The sequence below is a fragment of the Delphinus delphis genome, chromosome 19 (assembly GCF_949987515.2).
Source record: "Delphinus delphis chromosome 19, mDelDel1.2, whole genome shotgun sequence".
Lineage (NCBI taxonomy): Eukaryota > Metazoa > Chordata > Mammalia > Artiodactyla > Delphinidae > Delphinus > Delphinus delphis.
In genome coordinates, this window is record NC_082701.1 from 56,213,050 (window position 1) to 56,231,079 (window position 18,030).

The window sequence follows — 18,030 nt, forward strand, 5'->3', positions numbered from 1 at the left end:
CTGGCAGTTAGGGGGAGAAGAAAAGGCAAGAAGAGCTAGGCTTATCAGATATTAAGACCTATTATAGTTCCAGCACAAGGATAGACGAACAGTTCAATAGGTCCAAAGAGAGCACATAAAATAGACCGAAACATTTATGAGACGTTGTTATAGGACTGAGGAGACGTTATAATGACATGGGGGGAAAGGTGGACTAATTAATAAATGTTTTGTAGATAGACATCCCTGACTCAAAAGTAAACCCAAGTTGTATGAAAACTCTAGAGGTGAAAATGTAAAACAATTTGACGAGAGAATGACATTGGTGGAGGGGTGAGGCGGTCAGAAAGGGTTTCTTCTTTTGATTATTCAAATTCTTTGTTCAAGACTTGTGATTGCCAAGGGGGTGGGTGGGGGAGGGATGGAGTGGGAGGTTGGGATTAGCAGATGCAAACTATTATCTATAGAATGGATAAACAACAAGGTCCTACTGTATAGCACAGGCAACTATATTCAATATCCTGTGATAAACCATAATGGAAAAGAATAGGAAAGAGAATATATATACATATATATATATATATATATGCATAATTGAATCACTTTGCTGTACAGCAGAAATTAACACACTGTCAATCAACTATATTTCAATAACATAACATTTAAAAATTTCATTGTTCATTTATTGCAAGAATTATTGTTCCTTGTGGCCAGTTGAGATATTTAAAAAATATTAACTATGGGTATTTTCAAGCATATACAAAATTAGAGAGAATTGTATCATGAACTCCACTTACCATCACCTAATTTCAGTCTTTTAAAAACTTTGCTCTATTTTTGTGTCCTCTATTCCTCCCTCCCCGCTTATTTTTTTTCCTTTTTGCTGGAGAATTTAAAACTAATTCTCAGACAATATATCATTTCACCTATAATGTGTTTAATGTGTTCCTAACAGAAAAGGGCTTTTAAAAATAATTAACTATAGTACCACTTAGCACACCCAACAAAACTAATAACAATTCCTTAATATCATCGAAAGCTCCATACATGTTGATTTTTCCCAAGTGTCTCTTTACAGTTTGTTCAGATCAGAATATAAAAAAAAGCTGTAAATAATTACTGGGTCTGTTTCTTAAGTCCCTTTTAATTTGTACCAGTTGCCTTTTCACACACCCTCTTTCTGCTTTTCCCCCTGCATGTTATTTGTTTTGAAGATGAAAACTGGCTCATTTGTCTTGCAGAACATTGCATCTTTTGGATTTGGCTGACTGCTTCCTGTCTCCCCCTTAGGTCTTGTAAACAGGTGGTTTGAGCTGGAATTTTGATGAGATTCAGTTTTGGTTTTGGTTGTTTTGTGTGTGTGCGTGTGTGTTTTGCAGAAGGCAAGAACAGTTCGCAGGCCGTGCAGCGTGCTGCGCAATGCACCTTGGTCGATGCCCATTAGCCCTTTTGTGATGTTAAAATGCACTGGCCACCTTAATCCATCCATTAAGTTTTCACCGACTTTTTGCCTAAAGATCGTCATGGCCACTGATGAGAATCTCCTTAGACCCATTATTTTTCAGGTTCTGCAAAGTGACTATTTTCTAGTTCTACCATCCTTCTGCCTTTATTAGCTTAATTCTTCTGTAAAGAAGAATTTCCTTATTGTCTATGTAGTTGCTTTGAAGTTGGTTCTCACTGGAGAGGTAGGATACGTGCATTGGTGCCTTACCAACCTGCAGAAGTGATCAATGAAATTTACTTGTTCGTATTATTAGGGACTCATGGATTTTTATATATTTAACTGCTTTTTATTTTCTATAATCATTATTCATCTTGGTCCTCAAATTGTCCCCACTTTGACCAGAGAGCCCCTTCAAGTTGGTTCCTGTGTCCGTTTCCCACTCTCCTTACACTTTGATCATTTCCTTGCTTTCAGGTCCAAGATGTTCCAAGATCATCTTCTACATTTTCAGCCCTGGATATAGAATCAGCGGTTTCTCAAGGGGGATATTTTCTGTTATTGAAAAATGATACTTGGAGAGAAGAATGAGTGTGCTAGGAAAGAAGGGATTTCTTAAACAGGAAATAGAAACTGACACGGGAAACTGTTGATACATTTGATTTTGTCAAATTTCATTATTTAAAATTTTTTCTTTTCTTTTTAAATAAAATAAATAAGTTAACTTTAAGTTTAACAACTTTCTGTGCTTCAGAAGATGCTAAAAGCAAAGGTAAAAATCAAGTCTCAGATTGGGAAAAGAATCTTTGACAAAGGAATCGTATTCAGGATGGACAAAGAAATCCTACAGATAAAAAGGGAGAAGGTAAACTCTCTATAAGAAAAAAAGTCAAAGGACATTAACGAGGAATTAACAAAGATAAGGAGAACAAATTATCAGTAAACCTATGAAAAAGTACTTTTCCTCACTGGTGATCAGGTAAATAAGTATTAAAACATCAACGATTTCATGCCCATCAGATTGGCAAAAATAATTTTAAGACTGACAAGGTCAAGTGTTTGGTAACATGTGAGGGGAAAATAAATCCAGGAATACAATTTTAAAAATTCCAGAACAAATTCTTTGCAGTAGATCGGAAAAGCAGGCAATCCAAACTTGGCTGAAAGTTCAAGGGCTCTGAGAATAATGTCAAAAAGAAACCTAATTTCCCATAAAAATTAAAATAAAGAAGCTGGGTAAGATGCAGACATAGAGGATGGACTTGAGGACATGGGGAGGGGGAAGGGTAAGCTGGGACAAAGTGAGAGAGTGGCATGGACATATATACACTACCAGATGTAAAATAGATAGCTAGTGGGAAGCAGCCGCATAGCACAGGGAGATCAGCTCGGTGCTTTGTGACCACCTAGAGGGGTGGGATAGGGAGGATGGGAGGTGGTTTCCCTGATGGCGCAGTGGTTGAGAGTCCGCCTGCCGATGCAAGGGACACGGGTTCGTGACCCGGTCGGGGAAGATCCCACATGCCGCGGAGTGGCTGGGCCCATGAGCTGTGGCCACTGAGCCTGCGCTTCCGGAGCCTGTGCTCCCAACTGGAGAGGCCACAGCAGTGAGAGGCCCGCGTACCGCAAAAAAAAAAAAAAAAAAAAAAAAAAAGAAGAAGGGTGGGAGGGAGATGCAAGAGGGAGGGGATATGGGAACATATGTATATGTATAACTGATTCACTTTGTTATAAAGCAGAAACTAAGACACCATTGTAAAGCAATTATACTCCAATAAAGATGTAAAAAAAAAAGAAGCTGGGTGATTTCACTTAAAAGATGAAAAAATTATATTAGTAACTGTGAAAACATGCAATCACAGTCAATTTCTTTGCTCAGTTTATATATTCTTTAGGTGACACCTTGAATGACACTAGACTACCGTTTACTTCTTCATGAATTAAACCCACCACTTGATTCCACAGCCAATGATATTTAGACAGTCTTAATATGTTAAAGGTGAATTACTGGTACTCAATTTTTAAAACCCATTTATAGGTAAAATAGTAATGACTTTTCAGTTACAGCATGAAATATGGATGCTTTAAACCACGACAATATAAAAGCAGTGACTAGGTGGTTGGAGGGTGGAAGTAAAGGCAGGAGAGATGGACAGCTGTAACATGGCTAAAGATTTATTTTGCATAATGATGAGAGGTCAAGAGATTGTGATTTGTTGTAAAGCTCAGATGATAATGAATAGATGAATTAAAAACTTAAAAATATGTGACTGGTAAGAATCAGAAAAGTAGGCAGCTATTACAAGGACTAAAATTTCATTTTCAGAATAGGGAATTTGTAGGCCCTTTCTAAAAACAATCAAGAGACAGAGGTTATGACATTAGTTAGAGTTCAACAGAAATGGCACAATTTAGTGATCTCTGGGCTTTGGCACTATAGGGGGAAAGGAGATTACTCATTTCAATTTTATGCTCTCCAGTCCTAATTGAATCTGTATAATCATATCTGACTTGACGGTAAGAAAATCTAGGTATATTTACTAAAAGAACTCAGCAGAAAAAGCATCAGAAACCTTTGTTCCTCAAAGGGCAGAGGAGGGCATGAAGGTAGAGAATGTCAATGAAACTGTGGGAAGAGGGGAGAGAGGGTTGTGACCTCATGTCAGTCAGTTAACCTCCACGTGCCATCTCTTCATCTCTAAAATGAGATAATAATAGCACATTTACAGCATTATTACAAAGATTAATACATATACAAGGAGGCTGATTATGCCTAGCACATAGTAGATCGTCAGTAAATATTGGTTCTTTCACTGAAGAATTATGTCCCACGATTCCTATCGTTCTGTCTTTTGTATTTACTCATTCTCCTGCAGTTTGATTCTGTTCTCACCAGCCCTGGACACTCACTAAGCAGGGAGCTTGAATGGAAGGTGGAGGGTTAATGACGTGTGTCCCATGCTAACTTGTGATGACTTTTCTCTGATTCTAACTCCTTGTGGTGCATCCACCTCTCTTATTCTGCTGGACTCGAGGATCCAGTGCCCCTCTCTTGCCCTCCTCGCCAAATAAAACCTGCTGTTTCTACCCACCTAAAATTTCAGTTGTCCAGCACAAACAGGGACACATCATTTTCTTGATGCCTCTGTACTACCTTAACATTAAAGCATTTCATATTACATTTTATATTTTATGACACCCTTTCTTGATCATTTACGTCTGCCTTATTCACACGTGGGATTGCTTTTGTTGGTCCTCAGCGGGTCCCTTACCTCTTCTATCTGCTGGTCGATCTGAGAACTCCCCACCTGGCAGGTACCAGGAGAACCAAGCTCTTAGAGTGGCTGAATTAGAGACACCTAAGGAAGGAACGATGTGTACTTGAGGTGCTCACTAGCTTTGCATTCCATTCCCCATATCAGAGTAGATCGAGACCTATCTGGGTGATTTCACACACCGTCTTTTTTCTCTTTTGTATCCTCAAGGGCGACTGAAGACTGGCTCTACCAGCCTGTAAATTAGCAGCAGCTATAAAACACCTCTGTCCTCAGCAACCACTTTGCCCTTGTGGGAGACTTTACAACCATGGAACATGCCCAAAATATTAATGACACCAATTCATTACTCTAAATGCACATTCTGATGGACACGTCGCAGAAGACGTGTGTGTGGACCAGGGTCTCTTTCCAGCTAACCTGGGGGAATAGACAGAGGAGCAGATGCGCCTCCACCACTAGATCTTTAAGGAATGAGTTTGGTGAAGGCACCTCCCAGCATCCCAGCATCCCAAGAGGGCTTGAGTTACAGGGAGATTTGAAATGACAGAGACAGACTGGACCTCCCAGGTCAAGCCGCTTGAATCACTTCACAAAAGAACACCGGCCAATTCATGCAAACCCTGTGCTGCTTCCATGTTTTATAAGTTTTCTGCTTCAACTGTTAAAACGTTTTAATTGTAACAACAATAGAGGATTTGCAAATTAAGGAATGGGCCGTTCACAATCTCATTTTTGCACGCTTCTCTTCCCACTTCTTTTCGATTTATGGCAACCAGTTCACGTCGTAGTAACAGTGTCACAGATTGCACTTTGTTCTGCATACGGTTACGATGGCTTAAGATCCTTAGGGCTGTTATTTTAAACTGTGCCTGTAAATACTCAGAGGAGAACAGCCACGCATTTCTTGGCGTGTGAGCCACCAGCAGAGGAAAGAGCAGCCACTCCAAAATGCAACCCATGCCCCCTGCTGTGGACACGCTCTCTAATGTTGACTTAATGTAGAACACGGTAATCTATAAATATCCTTTTCCAACACCTTGGGACTCAATGTGTTGACCTTGATGCCGGGACGATAAGAAAATTCTCGCCCTGCCCCTCACCTCAGGTCTCAGCTGGAACCAGTCCATTGGTCCTGCTTGTGTGGGTGTAGGGATATGATAGCTCGCTGGGGGAGAGAGCTGGTGTGCAAGGATGCAGAAGAAAGCAGGTTGGTTTTGCCAAGAGTCAATATCACTAGAAGCGAAACAGACTGTCAGACTGCACTATAAGCGGCAAATGAGCCAAAAATGAGCATATTTTTTTTATTAAAAGAAACAAGCTCTTGAAACCAGGCTGTGTATGTAGGTCTTTGGCATGTGCAAACCACAAGGTCATCCATCCTGGACACTCTGAGTTGATCTAGCCTTTTATTAAAATGATTACTTTTTAGAACCCTTCTATCCACATACAGGAATTATGAATCCCCCATGACTAGGGCTGAAAGATACCTGTTACCTATTGATTTGCCTGAGAGCAGGGATGAAAAATAAAAGTTATTCTCCCTCGGGCTACATGTCCAGTATGAGTTGGCTGGGGACCCTACTCTATGTCATCACCCGCAGCGGGTCCCCGGTCGATGGAGAGACATCATGGGGACATCAGTGGTGGCCACAGAGGCAGAGGAGAGAGCACCGTGCTCCAGTGTGCACTGGCTCTTCCCACTTCCCAATGGAGGTACCCTGCATCACATCCCCTGGCACATCACTGATGAAACTGAGTGCCGTGGCCATACCTGAGGTTGAGGGTCTGGACGAAAGAGAGAATCTACATTTTCAATAGACTTAGTGACTTCCACAGGGACCTCCACCTTCAAGACCATCTAAGAAAGAAGTCTCGTGGAAGTATGGGAAGTGTTGTTTATGTAGCTTGGGGAAAATGGAGGGGTGATACACCTAACTTCTTAGACTGACTTATCCCATCACCTCCATGCCATTGCTTCGTTATCATCCCTGCCCTGGCCAAAGGGGTATTTGATATGACTGACATCATCTTCCGGTTGCTGGGTCCTCCTCGGTCACAGCCTATGAAGTGGGGAGCATTCCTGTCAGCAGATCTGCCTGCCACGACAGCACCCACAGACCTGCCCCACCGTCCACTCTGTGCAGGTCCTTGAGCCAAAATCAGAGAATAAACAAAAGGAGACAAAGGGTTACCTTTCGCTCACCAGTCCCAGCGCTTACCAAGGGATCCCTTTATCCTCTTAAATGAGTTAAAAATTAGAAAACCGAGTACCTCCTAATCAGTTAATTAACTCGTTGATTCTTGTGGCTAGAGCTAGATGTAGGCTTTAATCTCCGCTTAAAGAGGCTCTGAAACTATCGGGGAATTAAGTCCTGGGTGCATGCTGGGAAATGACGACTCTGCATTTGCTTCATAGGTTTATGAGGATTTAAGACTCACAGTTCAACTCTAAACCCAACTGGTTTTGCCTGACTTCCACTCCACTGTTCTTGCCCACCCCTCCTCAAACATACAGCCTTCCCTGGTTGACTTCTTTTTAACAAAAAGGTATTTTCACGTGGAAGCTGGATGGACTGCGCTTGAATGCATTGGCTACGTCAGGCTGTAGAGGTCAAGCCCAGCACCCAGGACGCTCGCCGTCTGTACTCAGCAGGAACACAAATGCCAATTCTTTCATGAACCGTCTGACTCCCCCACTTGTTTCGGCCTTACTGATGACAGTTTTGCATGGAAGAGGGACCTTGTGTAAAACCTCACAGCACGCTTGCATAGTCTGTGAACTCAGTCATGTTGACCAATAGAAGAATAACTTATCAAAGCAGTTCAACAATGTTACGCTGATCGAGCGACACATCTGAACGGTAACTCCAAGGTCAAGGTCCAACTGGTTGGATGTACAGACACAGCTCTGCTCTTCACAGCTATAGTGAAATGGAAGGTGAGGATAATAATATGGGTCATTTGTTCCAAATTATTTAGAAAACAGATTCCACTCTCTGCTTGGCCTTAGCTGAGGAGATGGTGTCAAACGTCTTCCAGGAAGACCCAAAGAATTCCACCGATGTCACTGGCTTGTGACCCCGGGAGATATCATTCAATTCTGAGCGGAGTCGTGCGAAACCTGGGCTGACGGAATGAACAGAATGTGTGGGATTAGTTTAAGAGAATGATTTCTTTTATTTATTTATTTATTTTTGGCTGTGTTGGGTCTTCGTTTCTGTGCGAGGGCTTTCTCCAGTTGCGGCGAGCGGGGGCCACTCTTCAGCGCGGTGCGCGGGCCTCTCACTGTCGCGGCCTGAGAGAATGATTTCTTGCACAGAATATCATTATCCACAATTTTCAGACCTTTGCAAGTAGCACTTATGGTCATTGTGAGCCCATTAAAATGCTTTTTAGGCATGAGGCTGAGCTAAAAAGTAGTCATTGCTGCAAGTCCCAGTGACGAGCTGATGGTATTACTATGCAAATTACAGGCTTTGGCAAACTATTTGCTCGGAATCCTTCTAACACTGGTTGTGGAACAGAACTTCAGGAGCTTTCGTTTAATTATGATTAAAGCAAATTCCTTCGTGAAATGAGGTTGTGATGGGGGAGAATGTGTTGTTTTTGTTTGGACAAGGAAAAAGAGCTCAAAAGCTTTTATTGATTCAGTAAATAAAGGAAAGTAAATACAGAAGTCAGTGATAGGACACTTCTAGTTAGAGCCGAAAGGATTCATTATGCTGCTGACTTATCTTTTCAAGTTCTCTCTTAAAGGATTACTGAGGAAGGAAGGGAAAGGCCAAAAATTCCTCTTATTTAATGAATTAGGCAAAAGGTGACTATAAATTGAATTTTTATTAAGAGCAATTAATTCCATCCTGCTAAAAAGTCAATTGAGTCCAAATGTATGAAATCATTTATAAGCACATATTCTCACACAATTGTGGGAAAACGTTACTTTTGGCATCATTTTAGACTTGGACATATTGACGTGTGCTATTAGTCACCATTCTATAAGTCCAGCGACCACTTGAGAACACTGACTTAGAAATGGAAAAAATAAAACACAGCACAGCATGAACTGAAAGCACTCAGCCCAGGCAGGACAGCACTTGGGGTTTGGGATTTGAGAATCTCTGGTGTGTTGCCTAACTAGTTCTCACGAACTTGTGCAAGGACGTGGCAGTGACTCCCCACATTTGAAGTGTAAAGACTACATTAGCCTCTGGTCATGCTCATTTTGTAGAAAGCATAATAAGTGCTTCGGATTCATCAAACGAGAAAGTAAGAATGAGAGACACATGTTCCCCACATTTCCCGTAGTCACATGAGCCACAAAGAAGCGCAAGTGAGTGTCCACCACCGTTTGGTTTAAACTCAGTCTTTCCCCTTGGCACTCTTTTGGTGCCACCTGGCCCAGCCCAGATTGTCTGGATGGCTCCCGGTGCAGAAAAAGGTCGAACGGGGTGAGTGGGGTCTTCCTGAGATCAGGTCTTATCCAGGATGTAGGGATTCCTGGTCCCGGCACATCTGGTCCACCATGGAGCCTCAGGACCAGCGTCCTGAGCAAAGCTCACCTCGTGTCCACTTTCCATTTCCTGGTCATGCCTCACGTGATGGGGCCCATGGAAGAAAATGCGGTGCTCACCTTGGTTGAGGCTTCATCTGGGCTTCAAAGCCAGTCTACCCATTGGCTGACGGTCTCTGTGGCTCCGGACTCCCCACTCCATACTCCAGCATCTTTACTGCTGATTTATTGGATGCTCATGCATTCCCATCAGCTGGATATGTGGCTGGCTCCTTCCTTCCATAATGTCTCTTTGTTGTTCCAAGTGCCAGAGATCTTGTGGAAGAAGAAAGCCACCTTCTCTTGGACCCTCTCTCCATCACATTAGCTACTCTCAAGGGCCACGGGCTCTCCCAATTCTTTTGAAAATCAGCCCTCCTTTTAGCCTTGCCACCAAGCCCTGTTACCTGTTGGGGAAAAGTTCTGAGCTGAGTGTATTTGCAGAAGAAAGGTAACCAACACAAGGGCGAAAAGACAAGTTCACCAGCTACTAAATTTCCACATGAACGTGAGTCTACTTCTGGACTTTCTACTCTCGTCTACTACTTGTCTGTCTATTCGTGTACCAGTGTCACATTATTTTAGAGGATTTGTAGTGTATTTTATTACCTGGCAGAGATAATTCCCCTTCGCGTGCTTTTCTTATTTGTTGTTTTTTCTGGCTTTCGTTGCAAGATTGCTTTGCACAGGAACCTTAGAATCCGCTGTCCCGCTCCATTAAAGACAGGCTGTTGGCGCTTCTGTTCAGAGCATCTGACTCTTTACAGCATATTCTATCCCAACACTTCCAGCCTGACTTCTCTCTCTGCTGTCAAATGTTAAGATGTGTGTTTGTTTCTTAAGGCTGCAGTAACAAATTGTTACAGAAAGTGGGGTCCGGCAGCTCACTGCTCTAAAACCAATAAAGAGGCACAGTTGGTGGAAAGTTTGCAACTGGGGGTGGGTGGACTCATGCCCAAAGGCCGACTCTCCCAATGACAATCAGTGGGCAAGAGCTTTTAAAGGGGAGTTTCAAGGGTGTATAGCTGGAGGGAGGGGACTACATGTAAAACAGCACAGTCAGTTCTGACTGTCATCTTGAAATTGGTCATGCGGTGGTCTGATCAGCGTCATCTTGATTATTTTAAGTACAGTTAGTCTGCCATTCCAGGGTCAATTCGCTCCTGTTTCCTTGAGGAAAATTCTCGGAATTGTGGCAGCTTATGTCATGGCTACAGCCTGGTCATCATGTGGTTAACTTCTTCCACCTGGTGGGGTTTCAGTGTCTAGAAGGCAGCTCCCAGGAGATGGCTCAGAATATTATCTATAGTCCTTGAGGAGGAACTAAAGGTCCTTGACTTTGCTTAATGACTAACCTATTATTATTTTGTCCTGTTGGACTGCTTTCCTTTGCTTCTGCATTTTCTCACTTCTCTGATTCAACTTACTCTTTTGCTAAAGTTTTTCTACAGAGAAAAGGTAGGCGGAGGGCAGGGAGGTGTGGGGAGGACCATAGGGTCCTGCTCCCTTTTAAAAGGACCACAAATTATGTGGCTAAAAACAACAGAAATTTCTTCTCTCCCAGTTCTGGAGTCTAGAAGTCTGGAATCAAGGGGTCAGCAGGGCCATACTCCCTCTGAAGGCTCCAGAAAAGAATCATTTTTTGCTTCCTCCTAGATTCTGGGGGTGGCTGGCAATCCTTGGCATTCCTTGGCTTGTGGCTGCATCACTGCCACTTCTGCCCCCCGCCCCGGCCATATGGCACTCTCCTTGCGAGTATGGCCGTCTGTGTCCTTACACGGCCTTCTTATAAGGACACTGGTCACGGTGTTTAGGGCCCACCCTAATCTGGTATGGCTTCATCTTAACTAATTACATCTGCAAGGTTCTGGGTGGACATGATTCTGGGGGGTACACTATACAACTCAGTAAAGGAATGTTTTTATACACAAGAAGATGTGTGTGGAGACCTAAATACTCCAGGCCAACAGGGCCCACAGATGATACCTATCATCTTGGGAAAGTCTTCCCCATGGTTTTGCTCCTACCTGCAGCCATCCTTCTATGGTACTGATTTTGTTCATAGTCAACTTCTATGGCAAACAACGCTCTCTCAGCCTCTCTTTCCCTCAGTCATGCTCTTGTAACTCTCTTCCTTCTAGATAATAGCTGTCTCCACAGTTCTCTGCATCTGTTCTCTTGAAAGTCCCCTAAAAGCTCCTCTGACTCAGGTGAAGTCTTCTTGAGGGTAAAGTGTGTAGTGTGTGCGCTTACGTTTTGCACATTTAAGCAAACTGCCCTGGGACACCGCTGGTATCTTTTGTCTCCTTCTTATTACTCATCCAGAAAATGTGTCATTCTATGCCCAAAGTACATTTTCCAGAGCTGCTTGGACCATTTTGTTTTTAGCATCAACACACAAGCCACAATCTCATGGCCCACGGGCTAAATTAGAGAGGTACAACTTTAGAAAAGAACATTGACTTGGCTGTTCTTTGATAAGACTTTAACGTTCTAGTTTACCCAGCCCTCATCACTTCCCATTTCTTGGTACCCATGGTATACCCTGCTTCACACATCTATACGCCCACTCTCGGAGACACTTGAGCTTGCAGGCCCATTTTAGAGGCTTGGGCTGTGTGTTACGCCCATCTTCGCCTAGGAGCTGTCTGTGGTGCACCAGGAGCCCAGTACTTTCTTGGCTATGTTTTTGTAATTCTTAGATATGTATGTTAAAATCATTTATGGTGGGGTAGGGGTATTATTTTCTCTCACTGATTTATAAAAATTTGTTTTATATGTTAATTTGCTCTTGGTAAAACTTTGACTCTTGTTCAACATTTGCCATTCAATTACTTCTATACAGAAAAAGTTATATAGTTTCCTTTAATTGTCAATTTTCTTTTATGGCTGTTGATTTTAGTACCATAATAATAAACTAAAGATTTTTTTAATGCCTCATTGAAATTGGGACTGAACATGCATAACATGTATAGATTAATTTTAAGAAAATTATGAGACCTCACTATATTCAAACTAGTCTATGTTTTTTGTTTTTTGTTTTTTTTTGCGGTACGCGGGCCTCTCACTGTTGTGGCCTCTCCCGTTGCGGAGCACAGGCTCCAGACGCGCAGGCTCAGTGGCCATGGCTCACGGGCCTAGCCGCTCCGCGGCATGTGGGATCTTCCCGGACCGGGGCACAAACCCGTGTCCCCTGCATCGGCAGGTGGACTCTCAACCACTGCGCCACCAGGGAAGCCCTAGTCTATGTATTTTTTAAATTTCTGCCACACTTGTAAATGGAGTACGTTACATATACTGTAGTTTACAATCATCATTCGTTGTTACAAAAGCACATATATACATTTAAGAAAATTATAAAATACAGAGAAAAAACAAAGAGTATGAAAACATTGTATCCCACTACTCACAGAATGCCCTTTTAACAATGTAGTAGTTCAGATCCTTTTATAATCTTTTTATAATTTTTATACCAAAGTGAGTTCACGTGGTATATACTGCTTGGTAACTTTTTTTGTTAATATTATTTGTCTTTCCATTTCAATAATTTTTTTGTCTTATCTAATGGCTAGGCTACAATAAACTTCCCCTGATTGACCACAAAACTCTTTTTAGCTGTTTTTTTTTTTTTTTTCAAAATCATATCCAATCCAGGACTACACTTCCCATTTGCCTCTTATTTCTTTTGTTTTGTTTTGTTTAATTCTGTTGATTGATTGGTTGGTTGGCTGATTGATTGCCTGTTATTTCTTTTAAGTCTCTTTCAAATAACACTGGCTTGGTTTGAAATATCAGGCCTATCAAACTCCAGAATGTCCTTCTTTCTGGAATCAGTTGCTTATTCATTGTGTTTTTTAGCTTGTCCCTCTATCCCATATATATCCTGTAAAATGGAGTAAAATCTAATCTTGATGTATTCAAGTCAAATATTTTGTCATAGAATGTAACCATTCACATCGGGGATGTGTGATTCGTGTTGAGTCACATCAGAAGATACATGTGTTATCTGGTTGTCCCCTCTTTTGTGATGCTAAGACAGGACAAGTTCATTCTTTGTCAGGCTATGCACCAAGGTGAAGCTGGCCTCATGAACTGAATTGGCAAACTTTCTATCCTTTCCTAGGACGGTTTAAATGGTATGAGAATCCTCTCTTTCTTGAAGGCTCAAAAAACTCACCCCAAAACCACCTGGGCCTGGGGTTTTAATCACTGATTATCTAGAAGCTTCCCTAAATTATTTCACTATTAGTGATCAACTCCAGTTTTCAATGTCTTTTTTAGTTCATTTTTGTCATTTATATATTTCAGATATATTCTTTCTACTGCTTGACACTATGCTGTATTGATAGATGTTTGCCTGTTTAATGTCTATATTTTAGAATTTATTAAATTTGTCTTTGCAGCCTAGTATATTAATTAGTTTTATAAGTGTTTGATGGATTTTTGGAAAGAATTGTTTCTATTGGGTGTAAATTTGATATATAAACATGTTTGATAAAATAACCTTATTAATTACATTATTCAAATCTTCTATGTCATTATGTATTTTTAATCCAATTATTTAGTCTAATGATCACAGCTCTGCTTTTGATCATACATATTTATTTGTATTCTAATAATAATTTTTCTTCATATATTTCAATTCTAGGTCACTGGAACTATATAGGCTCATAACTATGATTGCCTTATCGTGGATTATTTTTTCCTTCCTTTTTTAAAAATATAATTTTGTTATAAATTCTGTTGTTCCTGATGTTAGTTTTGCCAACCTATTTTTCTCTGTTTCTTTTCTCCTTCCTTCTCTCCTTCCTTCCTTCCTTCCTTCCTTCCCTCCCTTCTCTTTTTTCAAATTATTAATTTATAATTTCTTTATAAAATATAAAGTTTAATTTATACTATGAAGGCAATTCTTCTCATTTTTGTTCTTCTAACTTATTATTTTTTCCCTTGTGCTTTTCGAAATTAAAATTTGCTTAATTTTTGCATCTAATATGAGATATTTTTATGTTAATATGGATGTTTAATTCATCTATATTTAATGTTACAAATACCATAATTTCTTCTATTATTTTATTTTATGCTTTCCGCTTTCTATGTTCCTTTTTTCTATGTTGCTCATTTTCTTTCTTATGTACTTTTTTCCCCCCTAGTATAATGTTTTTCAAAGAAACTTGAGCAAAATAATAGGTTGAGGGGAGGCTAATGGATGCTCTGGGGAAGAAAGTACATAACACATTCCATGATTAAACAAGGCAGGGAAACATTTAGGGATGGTTTGGGGGGAACCACAATAAGCATTTAAAATGTAGAGTTTCTAAGAATCTCAGCTATTAAAACAATCTGTTTAACTATGTTTAATTGAATTTCACAACCTTATTTGAACTGAGAACATATTTATCATAATATATCTAGTGACATGCTATGGAACTGTAGTTTGTGGGTCATCAGTTTGGGAAACGCACTCCTAATGATGTGGAACTCATATCTCCTGCTTTAAATCATTGTTCACCTCTGAGTGTTTTCACACTACATATTGAACCTATTTTTCCAACCCTCCTTTTGAGCCGATCTTCTGCTTTGTGTGTCTTTTCATTTGGACTCTTCAACTGATTCTTTGAATTTACAGCTGCTCATGACCTGGTTTCAGGGTGAAATTCTATCACCATTAGAGTTTGCCAACTGAGACATTTTATTATCCAATGATTAAATTGAGCTATTGCAAGAGAAATCTATAGTGACAACTATAGCTTGGCCTCAGGTAGATGTTCAGATCACTATGGGTAGGAAAGAACATCTAACGGATGGTAAGAGAAACACAGAGGATCTGAAACCCGCCTGAAGATGGATGGGAGATTATCACCTAAGATGTGGAGCTCGGCTTTAAAGGGACCAACATCACCATACTAAGCTGGAACTTTTATTCCAAGGAGTTCAAAGAACTTCAAAGGCTCCATGACAAAAGTATTTTATTACAGCCAAAAATGAACATATTTGGCTTTGAAACAAACACCGATGGTTTGATGGTTTCCTAGTTTTCAAAGAAGAGAAGAGATGGTTTGTGAACGGAAACTGGTAGCAAGTAAGAACAAGGTTGTCCCTGGTAACCCTCTTACACATCTCCTCATGCGTGTTTCAGAGCTTCTCTTGGTGAGTATTGGTTGCAGCCCATTAGAGGACTGTGAAATAAATCTAGCAAGTCACTACCAAAATTTTTTAAGAAACATGATAAAGTAATATAAAAAATGTAAAAGTGCCTCACATGTAATTAAGGGCAATGAATGTTGTATGAAATGATGTCTTACTTTATTTACAAATGTATATGTATACATGTACTGGGTTGTCCTGTAAAAGGTACTTTCTACTGTGGGTTCTTTAAAAAGCAGTTTGAAATACACTCCACTGATGGTAGTTACCTAGCGATGGATTTGATGAGTCATACATTGCATTTGAATTTAGCTTCACAAAGTGTAGCAAGCTTTTCTCCGCAGTGAGGGGATCAACTTACACCCTCATCGGCCCCATCTGAGACTCTGAATATTCATCAACACTTTTTTTTTTCAGAAGTGCTATTTTTTTCTAAGCTAAGAGGCATAAAGCGGTCTGCCATTTTCACTTTTTGATTGCTAGTTGAACTTTTCATGGAACTAGTGGCCATTTGAGCTTCCTATTCATTGATTTACTTGTTCACATCTTTTGTCTACTTTTGCATATTTTTGTCCTTTCCTTCTTGGCTGATAGGAGTTTAAAAATATATTCTGGACGCTTCATTAGTTAGATACATTGCTAATATTTTTTTTTCATTAGGAAGTACAACACTTGATGGCGTATGGAAATTCAGAGACCTTAATATTTAATATGGTCAAATGTATCAATCCTTTCCTTATGACCTGTGCTTTCTGGGTCTTGTTTAGGAAATTCTTCCCTCTTCCAAGTTCATAAAAGCATACTTCTATGTATTCTTCTCACAGTTTTCAAGTTTTGCTTTACGGATGTATGCCTTTATTCCATCTGGAGAGTGTTTCTGTGCTGTTGTGTGAGGCAGGGCTCTACTTTTTTTCAGTATGGATATAGCCAATTTTCTCAACAACATTTAGTAAGTCATTCATTCTTTTTAAAAATTAATTGATTTATCTTTGGCTGCACTGGGTCTTTGTTGCTGTGTGCGGGCTTTCTCTAATTGCGACGAGCGGGGGCTACTCTTCGTTGCGGTGTGCAGGCTTCTCATTGCTGTGGCTTCTCTTGCTGCGGAGCAAGGGCTCTAGGCTCATGGGCTTCAGTAGTTGTGGCACATGGGCTCAGTAGTTGTGGCTCGCGGGCTCTAGAGCGCGGGGTCAGTAGCTATGGTGCACCGGCTTAGTTACTCCTCGGCGTGTGGGATCTTCCCGGACCAGGGCTCGAACACATGTCCCCTGCATTGGCAGGAGGATTCTTAACCACTGCGCCACCAGGGAAGCCCAAGTCATTCATTCTTTACTCAGTCGTAAGGAGACCTTTCTCATACGCCATGCTCCCACATATACGTAGCTCTGTTTTTGTTATAAAAATGATTGATGCCTTACAAAGCTGATCTTATTTGCTGTTAGACACTCCCTGATAACTCTTTGAAACAGCTGAGAGGAAATGATTTTGTAGCCTTGCATTAATGTTGGAAGGGATTCCCATTAGTGAGAAACAGGAAATGCAGGTTATGGACATGAAATAACATTAAACTATTTTGGTGTCTTCTAGTGGGAAGCATTCTGTTATGAACCAGTGATAAAGATACAAATATGATTGTTCCCCTTGAATGACAGGAAGACCTTCAAGGAAGTTATGGGCCGGTATAGTAGTTCTTACCTCTATCAGACCCAGCACTTCCTTCTTTATAACATTTTATAAGCACTCCTATTATTATCCTGAATTTTCTTTTATTTATACAGCTAATGGAATCTATCTGCTCACATATCAACAAATCAACAGAACACCTTTTTGTAATATAAGTGGAAAATAAAAGTGCTGCGTGAGAAACATGTATCGCGATATGCAAATACTCAGGCATGACCCACCGTAATAGTCACCAAATGCCTACCCTAGGCGTAGAATCACCTTGACTGTGACAGTTGCAGGGGACAGGCTCATATTTATTGTTGTTATTTTTTGTTGACTCAATTAGCATGAGAACTCTTGTCGCTGAAATAGTGAACAATTAACTAGGTCTTTTAAAGACAACGAAGCACAGTCTTTCCTTGACTTACAGAGTAGCTGCCTTCCTAGAGAATTCAGGATACAGGAGGGTAGAAATCTACCTGGTGTATAATGTGGAGTTAGATTCTAGGCTCAGAGGAGTATAAACTGGGTTTTCGTTGTACACAGATGTCCAGCTGAACATTCACAACTCAAGAGAGATGAGGTTCATCCTTTTTGTTGGTTCATTCCTTGCATGGCAAGAAGGTACAATCTCCCTGGTTCTTGCCTGTGAAATGCTGGCAGTGCCCTCCAGGTCACTGTGACAACCAAAAAAATACCGGCCCCCTACCCACAAATCCCCAAAGGCACCCCGCATCCTGGGAAAGTAACACCCCAATGGAACCACTCTAGTCTAGAAGTTAAGAGCAAGAAATACCAAAACTGCTGCAGTAAATGCTTAGGCAGAGGGTATGGGGTCCAACCGGGAAGGGGCTGGCGCCACTGCAGTGGGGTGAAGAGTGGTTAGCAGTTCCAGTGCTGACAGAGGACAGGAGCTGAGACCTCAGTGATAAGTAGACCTTCCTAGTCTGGCCAAGTCTGAAGAGTAGGGTTGA